Source organism: Anabrus simplex, chromosome 13, assembly GCF_040414725.1.
Source record: "Anabrus simplex isolate iqAnaSimp1 chromosome 13, ASM4041472v1, whole genome shotgun sequence".
In the NCBI taxonomy this organism is placed as follows: Eukaryota; Metazoa; Arthropoda; class Insecta; order Orthoptera; family Tettigoniidae; genus Anabrus; species Anabrus simplex.
In genome coordinates this window covers 89,053,116-89,075,687 of record NC_090277.1, presented here as the reverse complement: position 1 = coordinate 89,075,687, position 22,572 = coordinate 89,053,116, and the positions used below count along the sequence as shown (strand labels likewise).

The 22,572-nt window shown below is 37.4% G+C and overlaps 1 long non-coding RNA gene across 1 annotated transcript in view; it reads left to right on the top strand.

The window, feature by feature from the left end:
• LOC137502952 (uncharacterized) overlaps nt 1-19,533 on the top strand; it is a 35,699-nt gene extending 16,166 nt beyond the window's left edge. Inside the window, exon 5 of the long non-coding RNA XR_011018946.1 lies at nt 14,827-19,533. This is a non-coding gene — a long non-coding RNA (uncharacterized lncRNA). The remainder of the gene's footprint in view (nt 1-14,826) is intronic.
• The last annotated feature ends 3,039 nt before the right edge of the window (nt 19,534-22,572 follow it).

Here is a 22,572-nt window from a genome sequence, read left to right as displayed (position 1 = left end):
AGCTCTGTGTGCAAAAGAAACCGAAACCCCTACTTGTTGTGCTAATTTTGTGAGTCATTTATTCGGTGGACAGTTCAAGATTCGGACAAATGTCATCTAGCTTTTCCTCTGTTAAAACTGTTCGCGGGCGCACATTTTTTGAGCACTGATCCAGTAGTTTCAAATTTATTTGCAATTACATGAATCTGTGTTCATGAAGGTGGCACTTCACCAGGAAATTGCTAAAGAAATGCATAGCGTTCCCGTCGAGCTGACTTGTACTTAAAATAACTTTTACGTACGAAAATACGGTGTTGCAATGATAACTGTCTCACCATGTTAACAGCTGACATTCAGACTGGCTATTGATGCTAGGTCGAACGTGTGCACGCGCCTTACAAGGTCAAGAACTACGTGCGCACCTCCCGTACAGCTGCTTAGGTCTCGGAGAGTAGAAATGCCGCTGGACGGTCTGGGTATAAGAGAGACCCTGTACTCTTAGGGATATGCAAGCTTTGCAAAAGGTAATTTTAAAGGATGTTATGGTTCTTCTTGTGCCAACCATGCATCCGATAAAGTCAGTCCTCTTGCTTTTCTGTCTTTCAAAGCAATGGGGTACAGTTGGATTGTGCACTCTTTTTTTTTTCCTCTTAGTGCAGTTCCATAGGCTGGTCGGTATCAGATTCAAATATGATTGTTGGATTGATAATGTACGGAGATCCATCAGCGGTTTTTTATGTACTGATGTCTGTACAGCGTGTACTTCTTTTATCAGATAGACCATGGAGCTCCACATGAACAATATACCCAACGTCATTAAGCCCTGTTGCAATCGGTGAACAGATTTGGTAATGTCTACTGTATTTGCAAAAAATAATTTTAATTTCACCTAATCAATACATTAATTAGCATTAACTCATCCAAAGGTTTTTGGACTAGTTTCAATCAGTGTAATGATCATCTTCAGTAAATCAAAACAAGATTTAAAAAAAAACAACCAAGAATGAAACACGTAATGGTGGAATATCTGTTTAAAGAGGTCATATGGGACTGAGCAAGAGAGATATGTTGGCTTAAAATCTTGATGTCTAATTAAAATAAAGCGACAGCCTCACTTTAACTTAAAATAGTCTGCGGAACATCTAGACTGTTGTGCTGAGGCACGTAAGATTGCATGTCTGATTGACACTGGTTGATTGTACATGGCTTCTGCTTGTAGCTGTAGTCTTCTATTTATATAGAAGGTTGTAATGACGTCCAAATTAGTGCTGAACGAGGAAACATTAAGTCTTAAAGGGATATCCTAGTTCTTGAATGTCGATCAACCCACTGAATGATGTGTGTGATAGGATATCTAAAAAGAGACCAAATGACTGTGACTTAGAAATGCTGATAGAAAGATGAATTCAGAAGAGGAAAAGAAATGAGCGATGATTTCAAGTAACATGAAATGAGTTAGATGTTTTCACTGCAGATATAAGTAGCAAATAGCTTTCTGTAGGAATATTTTGAAGTGACTGATTTTGAGACCAGTTCTGGGAAGCCAAACGATGTTATTTTTCTCATACAATGATGCAGTATAATTTGATAGGATGAGTCTCATGTTGAACAGTCCTGTTATCACTCAACAAATAATAATGAAAGCACTGTTTTAGGATATCACAGGCCTGTCCAAATCATAAATTTGAGACGAAAGGAGCTACCTCTGGAATATAGATATATTCCTGGGTCTCTGAGAAACTGGTTTAATTCCTTGTTGTTAGCTCTGCAAATAATAAGGAATTATGCTTTAAGAAAATTTGATTTGGAAACAGAATAATCAATTGAGTTTATGTAGTTAAAACCTGGTTGGAAGAGTAACTTGAGAAATCTCTGTCTGTGCTTTATGCTGACTGGTTTCAGACTTTCTTTCAGTTTTTTTTCCTTCCAGTCCTTCAAGTTCTCTTGATTTATTTGTTTGTTACAATGGTATGTCTAACATTTCCTCATGTTACTACATTGTAATGAAGGTATTCAAGAGAATTTTATCATTTTGAAGCAAGTATGGACAACCTTCTTGAAGGAGTGTGTGTATGTAGAATGTTAACCGTGGACTGCTTTGTTACACAAATACATTTATTATATTCGATCCCCAAGGAAGTACGAACAAAGTCTTTGGCTAATTTATTTATTTTCTCTCTCATTTAGCTCTTTGGTTAGAGTGTATATTATTTTACAGATGATATTGCCTTGATCTTGTCTCAAGGCTTGAGGTTCTATATTTTTTTTTAAACTTTAGCGGAGCTGTACTAAAAATAGGAAAGATCACAATATGAAGATAAAGTTTGAATTCAAGAGGACAAATTGGGTCAAATATTTGTTTATAGGACAGGAGTAAGGATTGGAGTAATTTATCAAATAAAATGTTAAATGAAAAGGCTAGGTAAACAGTTGATAGGGAATCTGCCACCTGGGCGACAGCCTTAAATGCAGATCATTGATGGATGATTGATTTCTTTTTGGTTTCGAAGTGGTCAGTTTACTTGTAGGTGTAAACATATCGTGGCAAACAATGTCACTGGTTTTGATCTTCAGGTGTGACTTGTTTCGCTGTAGTCCACCTTGTGCCCATATTACATGAGTATCTCAGAAATGGAGAGAAGTTTTTTTTTTTTTTAATTGCAGAATTATCAAAGCGACTGGATGATGTTGAATCCAATCATAACAGTCTACAGAATATGTCAGGAGAAAGGAAATGCAGTTTGTGGATCTGTGTTGAAAAATGTTGACAACATTCAATTAGATTTTTCTAAATGCTTGCAAAAATTAAACAGGAAATAGGGGATGCTCTGCTGAACATTTTGAGATAGGAAACCTAAGGTCTGAAGAGAAAGGGGTTAAATATGTCTATCACTTTTTTCTGGATTATTTACAGCAACGTTTTACATGTATTTAGCTTTATATTATTTCCAGTGGTCAGAAAATTGGGTGTTCACTAAATCCACAGCCTGTTTCCAGTCATTCGACCGGGTCAGGAATGGAATGAATGAAGCCTGCATTTAGCAGCAAGGATAGGAATTGTGCCTGCTGCCGAAGTCTGGGATTTGAACCACAGAACCCAGCGGTGAGAGGCCGGCGCGCTCCCGCCTGAGCCATGGAAGCACCACAAAAACAGTAATAATAACATTAAGTAAAATGCTTGTCACTTGTCTAACTGCGCTGTTGGCTTGTGAAGGTATCACATTTTAGAATTGAATCTATCGAGTTCATGATTGCATTGACTGATCAAAATAAATAAATCTACATGAAAATTCAATACTTTACTGTACTTCTTTTGAAGGTGGTACAAATACAGTGACCGAGCAAGTTGACCATCCAGCTGTGAGATACTGGGTTCGAACCCCACTGATGGTTTCCCGTTTTATCCCACTTTGATACTAGGCAAATGCTGATACTGTACCTTAATTAGGGCTGTCACCATAAGACCTGTCTGTGTCGGTGCGACGTAAGACAGGCATGTAATTCATTACCAGGATTGTATTTGTCTGCGATTTGAAAGGGTATGCAGTTATCTTGTAGGTGAATATCGTGCTTGCATTGAAGTTGATGGCTGTCACTTTATTTTAGGGTACAAAGCTATTCATAAACTTAGGTTTGTCAGTGATATCGTACTGTAAAGCTAGATGTAAATAAAATAACACGTTTAAGCTGGTTTCTCAGATACTACGTTCCTATCTCAAAATGTTTAGTAGAGCATGTTGTATTTCCCGTTTAATTTTTGCAGGCTTGTACTGAAAAAAAAAAAAAATTGTGTCTGTATATTAGGTATGGTGTCAAAGTGACTCCCCACTAAGGCACGGGTGGCCAGTGCATGTAGGATGTTAGAATATCATGTAAAACTTAGAGATCTCGTAGTTGTCATGTAATTATCAACATTTTATTTGTACATTCCCTGGAGGATCATGTTTCAAAGTTTTTTTTTTTTTTAAAAGAGAGCTATTTATTGTTGAAATTTCACCTTCGTTATTTGGACTCTTAGTGTAGAGAGGAGCGTTAGGGATTGGAATATGTTCAATAATTTTTCAAATTCTTTGCATTTCTTTAAAGAAACCCTAATTGCTGATCAGCGATGGTTAATTGATAGTGTAAATCTGAATATAATGAGGGTTTACCAATTTGTCGCACTAGTCAGTGATCAGAAAGTTGTCCTTACTTGTTAGAAATGGTTTGTGATTTTTTTATCCAGTAGTATTGCCAACTCATGGAAGTGTTGAACAGTTGTTATTGAAAATGGTACAGATAATCTGAACCTAAAGTTAATGAGCTTAAGAACTTACAAATCTTGGTTCAGTTAACATGTATGTCCAATCCTTGCCCAGTTTCTTTACGTAGTCGGGTATGAAGGGAGTTTTTACGAACGGGTGCTCTTCCCGACGTCAACCTCATAAGAGTAGCTAGTGAGATGAAATGAATGATGTGATAGGAAGGGAGAGGGGTGAAACGCGGTGCTTGCACGTAGCCTACTTTTTGTTCAGTAGCACCGAGCGGCCTATTCGAGGCTCAACATCTCCATCTGACGGGCGAATCACTCGTGTCATATGCCCTCACTCCATATGAACACTGCAGAGAGGTTTACAATTTAATCCAGGCTTTTGGCACATAATCTAGTGATTAGAAATTGTATACCACCACCTCTCCTACTGGCCAACATTCTGATGGTGACCAGTGTGACTCAAACTGGCTCTCCACGGTGTCAGAGCATATAGGCTTGATGCCTTAACGATCACGGCCACCAGGCAGGCTATTTCGAGAAATGATCGTAAAAACTTTATTAATTTACTTCGTGTTCGTAAATGTAATCTTTGGACCTCCCAGGAAGCTTGTCTGAATAGTGCAGTCTTTCAGCATTTAAGACTACAAGAGACCTACTCTAACCAAGCAAGTTGGCTGTGGGGTTAGGACTGCGTAGCTGTGAGTTTGCATTTGGGAGATAGCAAGTTCGGGGCAGCTCTAAAAATGGTTTTCAGGCATTTCCCATTTTCACACCAGGCAAATCTTTGTGTCGCCGAAAACCTTCACTGTATTTGTGCGATGTTAGAACACTAGCAAAGATGAGGCCTACTTGAACGAGATAATTAGTCTCTTACGACTTACTTGAAGGGATGATAAACACATGCCCTTTCATTATCTCGTGCCAACAAAACCAAAGAAATAATGGTGCCATTTTAAACTGTGATAAAAATAGGGTTGTTAATCAAATATTCTGCAAGATTATTCCTTCACTAATAGGCAATTATAAAACCTCAGTGACTCAGGAGGAGACTCGCCGCTGCGTTCAGTGGTTCAAATCTTTGTCACTCCATGTGAGATTTGTGCTGGACAAATCAGAGGCAGGACAGTTTTCTCTCCGATTTTCCTTATCTTTCATTCCAGCAACACACATTAATATTTCATCCGTCAGTCATTAATCATTGCCCCAGAGTAGTGCGACCGGCTTTGGCAGCCGGCACGGTTCGTGCCCTCGCTGCGGGCTGCATTCGTGACTGTCGAATGACTGGAAACAGGCCGAGAATTTTCATAGTAGGCAATTGTATGCATTATATTTACATACACACTTCCAATTGTTGGCAGTATTGCTACGTCTGATGTTTTAATAACGACAGCAGCTTATCGTTGCACCTGCGAAAACACCCGTGTGAAATCTTTTCACTTGAGATAACAAAATCTTAACGGTTCAATACAGAGAGTTGCTTTAAAGAACTCTTGGACATCACACAGTAGTTTTCGTAGGTGCTTCGATGATATGTATAGAGTACTGCTATTGCACAAGTGGGGGAGGTAAGAGTGCTCTTTCCTTGTGCAATAGCAGTGCTGTATTGGGTGTACTTAGTAATATTGATTTTCAGATTTTTTTTTTTTGAACAGGAAAGTCTGTGATTCATAAAAGTTTCGACGCTGAACCTGGACACTTGAAATGAGGTGTTGGACTTAGGGGTATATTTTTAAGCTGTTTTTCTGCTCAAAATGCAATTTTTATAGCAAAATTCACTTAATTTTTTGTAGTTTTTCAGAAATTTTGTAATTAATTTTTTTATTTTTGATGCAATATTGTGAAAAAATAAATGAAGAAAAAAAACTAAGTCCAAATTTCAATAATTTCTGTGTATTCGGAATGGAAAACCTGAAGTGTTAAATCTTTTTTTTTATTTATTTCAATATATGCACCTGAGCCCAAGGTGTTCTTGATGCAATACTGATCAATTACAACTTCATTACATGAAAAGGAAAGTATAAGGAGCAATATGTATTAAAAAAGCACTTTGTTCTTTCTATCATTTATTAAATCATTTTCTCAGTGATTCAATAATACATTGATAATCAAGATTACCATACAAAATAACTTTCTCTAAATATAGGAAAACTGACAGTTACAGTAGCAAATATAGGAAGGAAACAATTGCAAGATTCCTATTACAAACAGGTCACAATTAGTGAACAGAATAACAAAACCACAAATGTCCTATTTGCAACTCTGGCATTATGAAGCACATTTCAAGAGACAATCCCAGAAACAGTATAAGATACTGGGATGCTAAAAAAAAAATGTGGAACATAGGATTATTCAGCTAAGTTGTCCACCTCAAATAACTCATGAATTATTCAAGATACTCTTCCCAGTTTCCTATTGGCACTAACATTGTTTTCTTAAATGGAACTACACATAGCCTTAAACATACAAATATTACAAATTAAATACCATGAGTATTTTGAAAATCAGACAAGTATTTCACAAAAATACAATGGCAAATGAAGCATGTTTGAATACATCATATTTTATCTAAGTACTTTTCTGATTTTCAGAATAATCACAGTGCTGAATTTATGTTAAGGCTATGTGCACAAAACAGTATATTTCCATTAAAAAAGTTAATGTCCTCTACCCTCATCTAGAAACTGAAAATGTTCAGCCATTTACAAAATTTTTGAAGAGAAATCCTTACCAAATTAAAATATAATACATTACAAAAAATCCAGCAATAACTAAAAACTGATCCACAATTACTCTTTATTTTGCATTTAAGTGTCAAAATAATAAATTATAAAATTTACTGCAAATAATACAGTAATAAAGGTCATCATGAAGTCTACTTTGGGCCAAAAAACCCCACTTTTTTCCCCAATGTTAACAGTTAAAATGCACTGTTATTTCACATGGTAATAAGAACAATGTGTCCCTAAACTTTCTTGCAATACTACTTATCTTCATTAAAGCAACATTAAGTCACTATTTTCTTTTCTTGGTTGCTGAACAATTTTCTATCTGCCATAGGAAATCTTCATCTAATCCATGTAGTACAGGAAAATACAGCACTCAGCAACTGCAAACAAAGAAAATATATTTGAAAATGAATCCCTTAAGCTGGAATATTACTTTGTATATAATTCAGTATACATCCAATCACACCAATGAGAAATCTGTCAAGGTTCATTTATAGTTTGGCCCACAAGAGCTGGAGTCTGACATTTGAGCAGTAAAAGCAGTAACTACAAAGTATGCTGCATTGTCATACTTACCTCCATCTGCAGCATATAATCAAATATGTAGGCTTAATGGAATTCAATAAACTCTGACCCAATCCTAAGTTTATACTAATAATTCCAGCATTTAAGGCAGAACACATCAGTGCCAATAAAGTACATAGATTATAGAATCACTGAAGTGACAACTTCAATAAATGCACATGTTAAATCACAAATAGAGAGTAGCCACTGATTAACTTAAAAAAAAAAAAATAATAATAATAATATTCAGAAAACAAACATGTAAATAATTACATAAACCAGCAACAACTAACACAGCTGGCCAACCCACATGGCAATAGCTTCCTTAAATGTGCAACTGTTATTGTTGCCATACCAACAGACCATATGAGCAGAGTTAGTCAACTTTTTCTCACCAGTGGCACTAAAAGTCAGACTCCCAACTCTCATGGGCCCTACTAGTCAAGTGGCACATGTCATGGTATCCAACAGAATTTTCACTCAAATATTGACTGCTGTACAGAGATGTGGCACATCCATTACCCAGTTAAAAACCTCTGCAATCAACTACCTAAGGTCCCCAGCATTAGGCACAGATCTTCTAGAAGAAATTACTCCAATCCCCTAATTCCTGAAACTGGGGAGTGATTTTTTTTTTTTTTAATACATGCAGTTTTCCTTAATACAGTTTATTACTACATTAAACATTATCACTAAGCCTAATAAATGTTTGCACCCATTCTCCAAGTTGTCAGTTTATTTTTCCCCAGATGTTAAACAGTGTTATATAATTTGACAAAAAGTATATCCTGTCTATTAGTTGAATGGGGAACATGCCAGTAACTGCTAACACTAAAGGCAGCAAAACAGTAGTGTGGAACCCCCTCTGGATTAACTAACATACAACTGTGGTGTTGAATTGACAAAGATTTGTGTAATAGTACCAGGTGACCATAGTTAAACTGTATTCAGAACACAGCACAGGCTGTAATGATCATAAGAATCTGAAATTTCATAGATATGCTAAGTAAGCAATGCACTCACAATAATTTATGCCACAAAAATTATTTGTTTCCAGTCATGCAATAGGTAAAAATATGGCACTTCAAGCATTCGCAACACGCAATTTTTCGTAACTCATGACGTTAGAAAGTTCTTTCGGTGGAGTTCCGTTGTCAGTTCCTTGGTTGTTATAGGAACAGCAATTGCATTCAGCTTACATGACTGGTGTAGTTTTATAAGTTCATTCATTCTTGGTCCATTTCTCTTTGAAGAGATAACCCCTCACAGGACCTCCTTGTGCAACACCAAATATCACTCACAAGAAGAAAAGTTTACTGCAAGAAACTTCTGGGCATCATCTCTGGGTATTTTCCAGATGCACAATCTTCAATATCCCCCAACCTAAATCCATGTCTCTTCTGGCTGTGGGGATATCAGGGACATATCCAGTCTCTGCCAAAACTAAAGGCTAGCATTCAACATGTCTCTGATTTCACCAGATATGTTGCAGGCAAACAGTGTTTGTAACCATAAATCCTAAACATGCCAGAATCACCATTTTCTTGTGTGAATTTTCCTGCCTTTTTCTACAACCCTACCAATCATTAAAGCACCATATTTTGCACCTGGTGGGAAGACACAGTACTAGTAATTTTTGTCGCATTATTCATTAACACATTGCTTAGTTAACATTAATTACAAAATTTCAGACACTTACTTACAGTCTGTGCTGTTTCATGCTGAACAGTCAGTTTAATAATAATAATAATAATAATAATAATAATAATAATGTCATTGACTTTACATCCCACTAACTACTATTTTAGTTTTCAGAGACATCAAGGTGCCAGAATTTAGTCCCACAGGAGTTTTTACATGCCAGTAAATCTACAGGCACAAGGCTGACATATCTGAGCATCTTCAAATCCCACCAGACTGAGCCAGGATCAAACCTGCAAAGTTGGGATCAGAAGACCACCTCAACCATCTGAGCCACTCAACCCTTGAAGGCCTACCAAGTAACCACTGCTCAGCCCAAAGGACTGCAGATTACAAGGCATCATGTGGTCAGCACAACAAATCCTGTCATTCTTGGCTTTCAAGACCAGGGCCACTATCTCACCATCAGACAGCTCAATTCTAATCATGTAGGCTGAGTGGACCTCCAACCAGCCCTCAGATCTAGGTAAAAATCCGTGACCTGACCGGGAATCGAACCCAGGACCTCTCGGTAAGAGGCAGCCACACTATCCCTACACCATGGGGCAGGCCAGCCCAGCTACCAACAGTTTAATTGTGGACATCCAGTATACAGAATGTCTGAAACCTTCTGGATCAAATTGAAACAGGTGATAGAAGGTCCACAACAATTACAGGGTTATTACAAATGATTGAAGCAATTTCATATATTCACTGTAGCTCCATGAATTGACATTACAAAACTCAGTCATGTAGAAAATCTCAAAAAGTCTTGGTCTGCTGAAGTCTCACTTCAGATTTCTGCCACAAGAGCACAGCAGCAGTGCATAGTGAGACAAGTTGGCAACAGGAGCCAAGAAAGTGTTTGTTTTGCTAGAAATGGACTCGCATCATTATATCATAGTGCAACAACACTTCAGGACAAAGTAACTGTACTGTGTGGTACTGAAGTCAACTTTCATAGCTGGACAGAGCTTTTGTCACAGTTGTACAAACCAAAATGCCCTATGCCTGGAAGACCAATCAGAATAGTGAAAACTGACTAACATCTGGCAATTTTTATCTTACACAAAGACATTTTTGAAGTTACAATAAAGCTTTTGTGCTTCTAAAAACAGAAAGAAAGGTGAAGGACTTAACACACAAAACAGTTTTTGGTCAATCCCAATGCTCAGATGTTCTATGAAGTGCTAATTCCAACAATATTCCAAACTAAGATGACAGTTTGAAATTTTAAAGATAAAAAATGTTCATGATGTTCCATATGGAACTGTATCACAATTAAATTGAAATAACAAATAACATAGTTCAACCTATTCAATACAAGTAAATAAATGTGGTGTTACATTCCTATTTAATTATAAGCAGGAGCAGTACCAATTTCAACCCCAATCTGGGTCATCAGCCAAATAAAATGCAAAAAACAATGCATAGGTAAATAAGAATTAAAGAATTAGTCTTTAACAAAAACAGTTGAAGCAGTATAAGAAAATGGAGATAGGCACTGCACAATTTTAAATCATAAAATCTAGAAGTAGGTCAGTCACTTAAGGCATGATCTTCTGTATAGTAGCACAACACACACAAAGTTCAGCACTGTCTCAAAATGTTTACGAGAAGCAGAGAACAGTTAAGTGAGCCAGTCTGCATATATCAGGCGCAAAGTCACAATACAATTTAGTAAATATGAAATCCCAGAATTGTGTAGAAGTCTAAGACGAGTCACTTGATTGAAGCAAACTGCTAGCTCCTGAAGATCAGAGACAGTATCACTAAGCTATTCACCAAGTTCCGTCAGCATTTGAAAGCACAGTGCCAGACATTGAATATGTTGTGCTGATCTTCAGGAGCTAGCAATTTGCTTCAATCAAGCAACTCGTCTTTGACTTCTACACAATTCTGGGACTTCATATTTACTAAATTGTATTGCAACTTCGCACCTGATAGTATATGCAGGCTGGCTCACTTAACTGTTCTCCGCTTCTCGTAAACATTTTGAGACAGTGCCGAACTTTGGTGTGTTGTGCTACTATTCAGAAGATCGCGCCTTAAGTGACTGACCTACTTCTAGATTTTACGATTTAAAATCGTGCAGTGCCTATCCCCATTTTCTTATATTGCTTCTTCAACTGTTTTTGTTAAAGACTCATTCTTTAATTTCTTATTTACCTATGCATTGTTTTTTGCATTTTATTCAGCTGATGACCCAGATTGGGGTCGAAACCAGTACCTCTCCCGCTTATAATTAAAATAGGAATGTAACACCACATTTCTTATTTAGTTGTATTGAATAGGTTGAACTACATTTGTTACGGTATTTCAATTTAATTAAGATGAAAGTGACATTGCAGTACCTGACAACAGCGCCTAACTGGCAAGAAAGATCAACATCCTGTATTTGTCCTTATAAAAATTGTTTTTCAGTTCACTGTACATGTACTCTATTTTTCTATACATCATTTTTATATATATATATAAAATAAGAGTTTTGTCTGTATATTTCTCAGAATTTAGAAAGGATGACATTTCTGTATCAGTCATTTCCACAGTAACAAGGAAATTCACTTTTTAATTTTCCATAATTTCTGTCTGTCTGTCTGTCTGTCTGTATGTATGTATGTATGTATGTATGTACACACATCACAATAAAAAGGCTGAAGAGAATTTAATGAAAATCACTATGCAAAGTCAGGGAATAAGTCACTATAATCTAGGCAATAAATAATTTTATTCACACTGACTGAAATGGTAGGTTAGGAGAAGGCCTAAAATGTAATTTTCAAATATTTGTTATTAGTGGTCCTATCAATAAATACTACATAACTGAAGTTAGGCTATATAGTATTAAATTTCCTATCATTTATGTCATACATTGTTACCATACCAGCTATGATCACAGAAATATTCATGAATTTGTATTTTTGTTGCTACCGGTAAGTCAATATCAACACCAAGACACAAGAAAATGGGTAAACAGAATCTAAATGAAAATATGTATGTAAAGTCTGAGAATAAGATGATGCTTGTTGGTTTAAGGGGCCTAAGATTGAAGGTTATCAGCCCCTCTGAGAATAAGGAACTACAGTCTATGCTATAAATAATTTTATAAGACTTCCTAATATCACAGAGATGAAAGAAAACTAAATGTGAAGGCATACAATATAGAAAGCTCAGAAAATTGATCACAGAACCAATGGTATGTTAAATGAAGCCCAACTGGACAGCATTCCAGTTTTCAAATACTTGGGTAGCATTCTATCAAATGACAACCTAGCAAAACATGAGGTGAACAATCGAATCAATAAGGCAACAATTTTACCACCAGGTAAGACACCTGCTGTGGGATAAGCAAATACCTATGAAAACAAAAATGACATTGTACAAGTCCTGTTATACACCAATTCTTACATACAGTCTCAAAACCATAACACTGACCAAGAGATAATTCCAAACTCCAGGCAGCTGAAATTAAATTCCTACACACTATGATCCAGATTAGGAGAAAATTAGAGAAGTAGGAATAGATGATTCTCTCCTCAAGATTCAGATATCAAGACTGAAGTGGTTTGGTCACATGAAGAGGGTGCCAGTTAACAGAACTGCAAGGAAGGAATTTGACAGAAAAGTAGAAGGAAGACAACTCATGGGAAGGCCATAAAGGAAATGGATAGATTTAGTTAAGAACAATGTACTGCTGAGAGGTCATGATTGGGACAAGTTGGAGGAAGAATGGTACAAGGACAGGATGAGATGCAGGAGGCTCATATACTACCCCCAGGAAACTGGAGATGGTTTAGGAAGATGATGGTGATGAACATGTTCATTATACCTTATGTTAAAATTGTGGCCTGTCTCTCCAATAACTGGCAGAACACTGCTGGCACTTTAATTTGTAAACTCCTAATTGCTATTTCAGTTATTGATAGTATGCTGATTATAGAAAAGATGAGCAATATTGTTGTCTTGAAAGAAACATTCATATTTTCTTGAAAACAGTCATAATTTCATATATTTTACCATAACTATAGGTGAAAAGGGCATAACTATCTTTTTAATATCCTTGGTTAATGTGGAAAATGATTTCTTCAATTTTGCTAATAATTTTGTCCACAAATTGCCTGTTGAACCCGTTGCTTTTAGTTTTAGCTATAAAATATTTTTTTGCCATTTGCTTTACATCGCACCGACATGTCTTATGGCAACGAAGGGATGGGAAAGGCCTAGGAATGTGAAGGATGCAGCCATGGCCTTAATTAAGGTACAGCCCCGGCATTTGCCTGGTGTGAAAATGGGAAACCACAGAAAACCATCTTCAGGGCTGCTGACAGTGAGGTTCGAACCTACTATATCCCGATTACTGGATACTGGCCACACTTAAGCAACTGCAGCTATCGAGCTCAGTAGCTATAAAATAAATAGTATCCAATTCATTTTTATCATCTACTTCTGACATGGGTATATTATAAGCTCTAAATCACACTATAAAAGGAGGCCCTCTTATGTGTTGCAGGGTTTGTGGAATTTTGTCTAATCACATTCACCGTTTGAGTGGGTTTCCTGAATATTTTATACCTAAGTTTATTAGAGTCACTAATAATTGTAATGTTAAGAAAATTCAATGCTTTATTATTTTCACTTTTGAAAGAAAATTTAATCTGTGAATCCATACCATTTAATTGTTCTAATACCTCCTCTCTCCATTAGTAGGGCCTAATTCTGTGATCGATTATTATAAACGTATCATCTACATATCTCAACCAGCATATTATTCCTTTAATGTTGTTGATTCTATTATTTTCAAGAAAATCCATATAAATTTCCACCATAATTCCCAAAGCTGGAGCCCCCATGGGAAGGCCTTCCTGTTTATATATCTGGCCATTAAAGGTAAAGTAATTGTTAGCAGTGACGAACTCCAAGATATTAATAAAATCTGCTACCTCTTGCCCGCTTAAATTACTCTAAGTAGATTGTTCTTTACAAGGTTGATCGTTCTTGACACTGGAATATTCGGGAACATATTGACGTGAAGTGAATACATCTTCTGGTTCAATTGCATGTTTAAATCTTTAGTACGATCACAAAATCCTTTGGAATTCTTAATAGACTGTTTCTCCTCAAATCTGTAATTTTTTTTTTTTAATTTGTGTATAAATCTAGACATCCTGTATACAGGGCTATTTCTGATATAAATGATGGATCTTAAAGACATGTGCTCTTTATGCACCTTTGGTAGTACCCTAGCTGTCTGAATACCCAGGGTTCATATTAACAAGTTTTTGAGATTCCCTTTCACTGGGGATGAAAGATCATTTAAGAAGTTGCTTTAAGTTTCTCTGGATAATATTGGTTGGATCTTTTTTTTTATAATTTTGAATGAATTCTCAGTGAAAAAGGTTTTGGTGTTCTGTATGTACGATTCCTTATTCATAATGACCATCGCATTCCTCTTGTCCGCCTTAGTCACAAACCATTCTCCTTAATTTTCTGTTTCACTGAAGCTATTATTTGGTTATGACGTGAAGAAACTCCATCTTTGTTATTTATTAAATTAGAAATTTTTTTCTTAATATTAAATCTAGTCTCCGTTTGGTTCTATCGGTAACTTTTGTATTGCATTTTCAGCTTCCGCCGTGATCGTGATCGAGTCCAAGTTTGAATTGAACGGGCCAGTTGAACTTGGGACCTTTCTCCACAACATGTATTTCAGACTTATCAAAACAGGTCTTTGAAAGATTGATAACAGGCTCTTGAAATGCAAGAATGGTTAAATGAGTCCAATTGTTATGATCCATAGAAGAGGGAGAATCAGCATCAGTTCTCTTTATTGCAGCTAAGTGTATTACTTTTGTTGACTAACTTGTTCTGTTTATCTACAAGTAGCTATGCAATTTTATCATTGACATAATTTTGAAATGAATTCCATTCTAATGGGACAATGGAGGAAGAAGCAGCAAGATGGGCCACATAACTGAGTGTTAAGTAATGCTTTTTTCCTATAAATTTATTGATGTTTGTTGTTTAAAGGGGCCTAACATAGAGGTCATCGGCCCCTAATGGTACGAAATGAGACGGAATGAAATGACAAAATTCCAAAATCCTCCACTGACCAGAATTCAAAGCATGAGGACGAAGAATGAATGGATGGATATGAATTTAAAACGATCAGTGGATCCGACCCATAGTGCCTCACATGCACAGAAGCTGGCACAAAATCTTATTACCAACCAAGGGACTGCTTCTATAGCACGATGCTGAATCTATTATGCCTATAGTCGAAACAGGTCCAAAATCCAGGTCGTCAGCCCCTCATAATGGTATTTATCGCTAAGAAAGTAGAACCATGCTATGTGTAATGTTGCGGTACTAATCAAAAGTAGCGGAGACTCGTGGTTTTCCACAGATTATGGTAATATTCACGGGTAGTGTAATGCGCATTTGTAACAGACCTATGGTGTTTTGCACACTGCAGCGCTGTTTGCAGGCAACGCAAACCCATGGTGTTCCTCAAATAATGGACTAACCACAGGGACCCGTACTATCCTGTGGAATTCCTCACATAGTGGGAACGGAGCATAGGTAAGGCAGAACCATGGTGTCGCTCATATAGGCGTATGAATCACAGGTGCTGTAGGACCCCCATCCTGATTTACAAACTGTCGCTACTGATCACAAACCTACTGTGTACCTAACAGAGTGGTACTATGCGCAAGGAAATGCAACCCTTGGTGTTCCCTGCGTGATGGTACTAATTCCAAGTAGTTTCATGGTTCTAATCGGAGCATCCCTTGGTCGCCCCTTTTAGTCACCTCTTACGACAGGCAGGGGATACCATGGGTAAATTCTTCGTCTGCCTCCCCCACCCACAGGGGGTGTGTGTTTTGTCCATGAGAGGTATTTTATTTCCCTCAAGTCCGCCGGCAAGCCGGCTAGGACCCCCCATCCGTGACCTGAGACGCGCCACGTGGGAGTATCACCTCTCCCAGGTTCGTGCCTTTTTTCCTATAAAGAAATTGAATTTCGTTCCTCAGATGTCGCTCATTTAGCTTTAACACTTGAGGTGGAGCGGTCGACGTAGGTGGTCAGTGACCAGATGGGCACTCAGTTCACATTTCAATTGAATTTTTTCTTTAGTTCATTCATATTTTTCTTTTTTAGGCCCATATTGTCAACAAACAAAGTTCAACTTGCGTCATCAGCATAACTCCACCTTCATCTAGTTAAGGAAGATATTTTACTGTGACATCACCACACTATTTGATGCACTACATGCATATAATTTTATTCATATAGCCACTCATGTTTTATAATTGGACAATTCTGTGCATATAACAACATTTTAATCTGCATTTTAACTGGACTTTGTGCTTCACATTACTGTATGTTCATGCTGCACCATTTTAACATTCAAGATTGACAAGACGCCAACACGCCGCGTCACAAGATTTAAATACTTTTTATTTACTTATTTCAACATGTTCTCACCTTATTTTCAATGTTTGTATGTGTGAAGATTCTCCATAGGACAAAACATGTATCACGAATATAGTCTAATGTATTCTTTTCAATAACAACAATTACAGTATTGTAAAGGTGGAATTATCAATTTTAAATTTTCACAAGTAAAGATAGCAGTTCGGTGCACAGTAAATGCTTGCAGAATTATGGGGCCTACTAACAAACAGATGCTGACTGATATAGACCTCATTCTCAGGCCATTCCTTCAAGAGCTGATGGAAGAAAGGAATTATTGTTACTTCATGCAAGATAATGCAACTGCACAAACTGCTGATCGGTCTATGGAGATAATCAAAACATAAAATAAAAATCCACCTTTCCACCACCACAATAATCTCGACTATGTTTCTACATTAATTCCCCTCCTTGACAGACGGAACACTCATCCGCCCCTTCGTTTCCCCTCCACATAATGCCGTGCGTGCAGGCCCCGCAGTCGCACACAGATACAATGCTACTAGACGGAAAGCAGCTGTTAGTACAGTAGGTGGTGGAGACTTATGGGAAGTGGTACAGGGCGAGTACATTTAAGATCTAACTACACATGATAACCTGTCCTTTTACATTTACATACTATCATCTTCATTTTCTCCTTTTTCCAGATTTGGGCATAACGGTAATATACAGAATTTGTCCATTTCCTTCAAGTAAACAATGGTCTTGTTTTGTCCAAGAGTAAGAAATCCACCTCCACTCAAAACAAATGGATCACCGACAAACCTTTCTCAATAATTCTTAAGTAACTCAATTTCTGAAGTAGAAAAGCCATTTTTAAGTTAACAAGTGCATTTTTTCAGCAAGAATCTGTTTCATGAATTACCCAGCTCGATAGCTGCAGTCGCTTAAATGCGGCCAGTATCCAGTATTCAGGAGATAGTAGGTTCAAACCCCACTGTCTGCAGCTCTGAAAATGGTTTTCCGTGGTTTCCCATTTTCACACCAGGCAATGCTGGGGCTGTACTTTAATTAAGGCCACGGACGCTTCCTTCCCACTCCTAGCCCTTCCCTGTCCCATCGTCGCCATAAGACCTATCTGTGTCAGTGCGACGTAAAGCAACTAGCAAAAATTTCTCATGAACAAGATACAGTATCTCACAACAAGGAGTCGCAAGACACTAGCATTTTACTATTCCCTTTAATAAGAATACTTTAAGTGCTGTTAATTGTGCAATGTTTTATGGAATCTTCTGCGTTTTTAAAAAGTTTCATGTACAGTATAATAAGGAATTACACCTGAGGATGTCCTAAAACAGGACGAAACAAGCGTCTTAATTCAGTGGTATTCAAACTTTTTGGTTGGTGTACCCCAAAAATACAATTGTTTTTCCTTCGTACCCCCCCCCCCCGAATTTCGAGTATATTGCAATTATACCAGAAGTGACAAATTTGCCAAATAATCTTAACTACCCCACCTGCAGCTTATCCCACTTGCTCAGGGTCCATGCACACAGAGGCATGAACGAATTGTGGCAGGGATTTAGGGTCACAAGCCCTTCTTGATACCATGAGATTCGACTGAGAATTCCACCTTAGCAACACCGGGAATCAAACCACAGTCACCAGGATGACAGGCAAAAAGCTAAGCCCCTACACCATTCTGTTCCCAGTAACAATGTTTTGTGTATAATCGTCGCTTAGCGAAGGAAACCTCGTAACTCGTTTGGAGTAAGTTTACAGAAGAAGCCCAAAACTGCGCGGTGAGCAATGTCTGAAAAACTGTTCGTGCTTAATGATAGCCCAAGTATTCGACCATTGGAGTCTTCTGTGGCCTCCGGGAACACTGCAAACCTTCACAAGGCTAATGGAGAAACGTGGTTTTCTCGTGAGTGGAATTAAGAGGTTCTCATTGCGAGCAACGAGATATTTATATTTTAATTTTTTGGCCAACATTACTACTTACTGAAGGTTTATGGAGGTTTTCCTTTTTGTCAGCCCAATACTGTTTCATCCTTTCTGCTTCTGGAATCACTTTGATTTTTGTCTGTAGTCTAGTGTGTTTATCTTTCAATATGTCGAGTGTATTTGTATTGTATTTTAAATCTTATATTCTAATATGTAACTCATGTCTAAGTTCTGTGATCCATCTAATATTCTTACTCTTATAATTCTATTTTTCTACTGATTCTATTTTCTGGTGACCGTATTAGATGCCCTAACAGTGGCGTATACCGAGGGCTACCAAGCCCAAAACTCAAATGCGAACGATTGAAATCTAAAGCACATTATAATGTAAGCACCTGACACTTTGTTCCATTTACAAACCTTGAAAGCAGTGAGAAAAAACGTCCCACGTATTTCTGAGAACAAGGCTTTGGAGACTGATATTGCAGCCCAGACTCATCCCTCTCCCCTCGACTCACCCTGTGTGGCTTGTTGCTGTATGCCTGATAGGACCGGGGGGGGGGAATAGGTGTGCTAGGCTTCGGTCTGTCAGATCGCCACTGCCAACTATCAACCATGCATTTCTCATTGTAAATACTTCATCTCATCCTAATTTAATTCTATAGATGACAGTGCTGGTATTTCACTCTTGTTTCCTTCTACGTCCTTTTAGGAAGATACTGCAGGGCTCCTGTTATAGGAGTAATATAGTTTTATTTTTATAGGTAGATCTGCTAAAATGAAATATATCCTTTCAGGTTTAGTGTTCTCTTTTGTTAGTTGGAATCGAACCCGTCATGAGTGACACCACCACTGATCTCCCGAGGAAGCTAATTAACCTGTGAATGATGGGTATGACCGCTGTAAAATTAAACATTTTTATCTAATGACGATGATAATGGTAATAATAATAATAATAATAATAATAATAATAATAATAATAATAATAATAATGTATGGCATCTGTATAGGCTTGGTGGTGACCTAATGAGGATAAAATGAAAGGTGAAGGAGTCAAACACCCAGTCCCCAAGGCAAGGGAATTACCAGTATGAGGGGCTTGATTCTGAAAATTGAACCAGGGCCATCGGACCAAAGGCAAGCATTCTATCCATTTAGCCACAAAGCCAGACTTCAATTTGCTAAATCTTGGGCTACCATCTCAACTGATCAGGTGTTGAGTATTGGCAGTGGCAGAGACCAGGGCAGTAGCTTGTGAACCAGGCTTCTCCGTTAGCTATTGACTGCAGCTCAAAACGCTTCACGTTCACTAAAACTATCGAAAAGGGGTAACCTAAGTCTAGTGCTAGCCCACGTCTTGATCCCAGCATACGCCACTGTGCCCTAAGAATGATTTTTCTTTTTCCTTGTGCTAGTCACAGATTGTATTTCTTTATAAACTGTCTCATTGGAAGCTAGTCTCCAGACTCCGTTTACTTGATAACGAGATATATATAAATAAGAGTATAATTATTAATGCAATAATTACTATTGTACTATATACACTGGTAGTGAAGAAAAGTTGAAGGTAAGGAGTGGATTTTGAAACAAAATTAAAGGTCAATGCAGCATAAGCAAGCATTGTTATGTACCGCAAAGTGGTGGCCACTGACAAACAGCAACACATTTTCTCCTGCCTCCTATACTGAAAAAGATGAACCACTTGCAACTAAAATGTACATACAATAGAATGCTTTATGAACACTAGTCCAAAGAACATTGGCAGGCTCACTGTTGAGTGAAACAATTTTTTTCGCAGCCCTGACTATTGTCGTGTGGTAACAGCAGAAAAACTGTTCTCTAGCCCCAGCATTCGATTCTCCATTCCAGGGGTTTACGGGGTCAAAATTTTAAGTATGTCTGTTAACTGATCAACGCAATTTGAAGCATGTTATTCAAATAGGTTTTTCAGGGAATAGTTTTGTGATAAAAGTTGTCCTCTTTCAGGGTGACTTCGGCCATGCCAAGAACTTACAGGAAAACATTACACGGCCGCAGGTATTGTAATTACAATCCCGTTTACTTCAAGAATGCTTCAGAAGAGATGAATAAAGGCACAATAACAAACTGGGAAGTTTATCCCGAAAGGGACGGGAAAGAATATTCCCATTTTCAATGATAAACGGATATCAGTTGACATGGACGATACACATTTAAGAACTTTATTGATGGCCCAGATATTTTCTAATATAGAAAACTGAATTATGAGGAGTCTAGAAGACTGCTTCTTTTCTGACCTTTTCTCCATACAATTGGGATTTATGATTTTTGTACCTTTTATTTCTTATCTTTTGTACCATTACAAATATTTATACAATGGAACATGTAATTTGTAATATCATACAATACTTGTATGCTTAGGCTAAATAAAATAGTTTCTTCTTTGGGGAAAATGTGAATTTGACTACTATACATCTGTTTCACTACAAATTGTTTTAATTTGTTTGTGATTGTTGATACTGAGCATTCTGCAGGATTTTAAAAACCATTGATGGTGACCAAAGTAACACTACATCGAAGAAAACTTCATTTCTCGAGTTATTTTTATGGCGGCCAAGTTACCCCAAAGCATGGGGTAACTCCGGCCACTCTTTCGATAATCATAATTCATTACTGAGCAACAGAATTATGTTCATATTTAAAAATTAACAAACATGCAGAACTTATATTTTTCTGAAAATTACAGAGAATATTTCCCTTTTTAATTTAAAAAATACAGTGCAACCTGCGCTAACAGACACTCATTCAACGGACACCTCCCTATACAGACAATTTTCCTTGGAACCGATTTTATCCTACATAAGTGTTCAATTGGCCTCATTTAGGCAGACTCATCGAACTCCGGACAGCGGACATCCCCATTTGTCCCGTCCACTTGACTTAAGCGGACACTTTACACATTGCAGGACAATTTATTATGCCGGACCATATGTCATCCTTTCTTTAAAAACCATTCTTCAGACATAAGAAAATCCCTTTTGAATGTTTGTACTATTTCGAGTGCAAGGGGAGAAAAGATGCATCGGAATGCAGTTCTACCTAGTGGTATATAGGTCTATTCCGAGAAATCTAATTGCCGAGAAATGCTGCCAGAGACTGTTGACTCACAAGTTACCTGGGGATTTTCTTCCCTTCTTGCATCATTCTATTCATAATAGATTGTCGCTGATAAGGTCGAGCTCAGGTAGTCAACTTAAGAAGGAAAAGACAGTACAGGTGCTAATTAGCAAGACAAATACCGTGGTAGCGAGACAGAAATACCGTTGTATTTCAGTTGTCTGTTAAACATGAGCAACAAGGGACGAATATGTTTAGATCTCGAGGCAAGAAGAAATGTGATTATAGAAAGTGACAAGGGACTTTCATTGAGAAAGCTTGCCAAAAAATTCAACTGCGTGAAAACTCAAACACTATTGTGAAGAATAGAACTGAAATTTTAAAAGAGTGAGAGGAAAATAGGAATCAAGGAATGAAAAGAAAGCGGGAGTCAGTTTTTTCAGAAGTGAACGTTACAGTATATGAGTGGTTCAAGGGTGCTCGAGTGAAGAAACTGTGTGAGTGGACCAATGTTACAAGAAAAAGCTCGAGAAATCGCAAATGATCTGAAAGTTGAGAATTTTGTAGCTGGGAATGGTGTAAAATCACTTACAATAATTATGAAATACTAACACAGAAATGACTTAGAATAATAAAAATAAGATGTATGCTAATACTTAAGGTGGATGTTCTTTGCTGTTAAAATTTTCAATTATTTTTACAAACTTGTTTTAGTGGATACCTCTCGTAACAGACATTTTCCCTCAGAACTGACTGTCTGCAGAAGGAAGGTTCGACAGTATACGAGACAGTGGCCGAAGTTATGGTATTTAGTCAATGGGAGGTACAAACTGACATTTTACAATGAATAGGTCAGAAAGTGGATTCTGTAGTGGTAGACAAAACCACTAAATCAAAACACTTATTGAAAACGAG